A 2258-nucleotide genomic window follows, 5' to 3' on the forward strand; every position below is an offset into this window, starting at 1 on the left:
ACACGTCCGGCAGTTGGAGCTGGCTTTTGGATGGGTCATTAGGTGGGGGCGGTCAGTCGGGACACTGACATGTGCTCAGTATGTAGCCTGGGCTTCTTCAAAGCGTGGTGACTGATGCTAAGAGTGGGCTTCCCCACGGAGCCAGTCAGAAGCTATTTAGCTTGAGAAATCACATAGCAGTTCCCCCAGACTCTGTCCACTAGAATCAGTTACTGAGGCCAGCACATATTTAAGGAGAGGGAATTTCACAAGAAAATTGTCAAAGAATTTGTAGACATGTTTGAAAACCACCGGCTCCACTCACCTCGACTTACCAAGTAATCCTTCTGTCTAAATGAAAGTTCTTTCCAACTCTGTGTCACTGAAATTCCAGCAAATATTTTTTGTGTGTTTTCTTTGGTATAGTCTGTTATTCTGTGGAAAGTAACAAAGGATTACAAGAAAGAGGCATTTTTCTCTTGTTCAGAAAAATGTATGGATCATCTCACTAAACTCTTAGGAGACGGGATATCTTTAGCCTTGCAAATCATTTCTCTTTGGAATGCAATTCAAATTAGCAAAAACTATTTCTAGTTCAGAAAAAGGCTTATTGGATTAAAATCCATACTTAGAAGATTTATTAATTACAGCCTTATTTTCACAATCTTCTTTTGGGAGGCATTTATTAACTCAGCCTCAGATAACTCAATACAGTATACCTCAAACTTCTTTAAAAACCATGGGACATGTTGGGGGGGAAGGAGTAAGAGACGTTCTACTAAGGGGTGACTTGCAGTCATTCCATGGAGGAATGATAGAAAAGTACTATTATAGAACAATAAAAGAGTGTAAAATCAAGTGCAAATTTTGTGTGACAAAGATGATGACAGTGAAGACTATATTTTGTGACTCTTGGTGGTTTAAACTTCTTTCTTGATTCTCTGAGTAATTCCTTGTCCTACATTCATCAATACAGATACCATCATATTTATTTGATCCTTGGTTTGTGTTAGGCTGTGTTCAGTCCACTTCCCTCATTACCAAATGTCATTTGTTTTATTCTTGCAGATTGATGATCGTCCAGCAGAGCTGGAAACTGTATGTTCACAATGTCTGCACATGAATGCAAAAATTCAGGTTCTTCGAGAGGAGTTATTATTCATGACAGGAAAGCAAAAGAAATGTGAAAAACTAGAGAAGAATAACAAGAAGCTGAAGCAAGACATAGTGAACCGCAAAAGTCACATGGAAATGAGTATGACGGAACACAGTCAAGTAGAGCAGTATAAGGAGGAGATTGAAGAGCGAGCGAGACAGGAGCTAGTAGAGAAATTCAAAGAAGTCAACACGGTTTTACAGGTTAATTTGTTGATCTGTCATATCCTTGAATTCACCTCACTGTAAATTACATTGGATGTGTACAGCTTATGTGTTTCCTCTGCTTCCCTTAGAGCAGTTTGTTTGGTAGATTTCTGGAAGGAAGGGGGCACTTGTCTGTCTCTGAAGAGAGAAATATTTCAATTTCCATCACAGTTATCACTCAATTGATCTTTCAGAATGATTCTGACTAGAGGATCCTTTTACTTATAAGACCAGCTGGTATAAAACAAGACCATGAGAAGGAAACAAAGTACTGTGGTTTAGAATGGGTACCATCCTCTTGAATTATTCTCAAGTTGTCTCGTTCAGTTTTTAAAATTTTAAGTTGATCCTCTTATTATTTGAATTATCAGGTTACATAAATACTACTATAACATTGATTCTGCTTTAATTTTATAATTCAGATTTAATTCATTTCACATTGACCATGATTATTTTAAAGTTTCACTTTTCTTTTTTTCACATTTAAAATTGCTCTCTGAATTACTGACTCAAAACTAAAGGGAACAAATATAATTATTCACGTTATAATCATTAACAAAAGAAATATATCTTTTAAAATTTGACTTAGATACAAGCGGCATCTCAAGAAAACTTAGAGCAGACAGACGAGGAGCATATTGCTTTCTTAAGAAGTCAGATGGAACTCAGAATTAAAGAGTTGGCATCTGAAGTCTTCAAGATGGAAACTTATGAAGCAGATTTGGAAAAATATAAGAAACTCTACCTCGAAGAACTAAAAGTTAGGAAGTCATTGGAAAAGAAGCTAGACGAGTAAGTCAAAACACAGAATCACAAAATAAATGTAGTCCATTAATTTGTCTCTGAAGCCTAGTTTTTATAGAGCCAGGTTCTTGAGATTAGTAGGCAGTGAAAGCTAACTAGACAGTCCCTGCTAA

The sequence above is a fragment of the Cervus canadensis genome, chromosome 3 (assembly GCF_019320065.1).
Source record: "Cervus canadensis isolate Bull #8, Minnesota chromosome 3, ASM1932006v1, whole genome shotgun sequence".
NCBI lineage: Eukaryota > Metazoa > Chordata > Mammalia > Artiodactyla > Cervidae > Cervus > Cervus canadensis.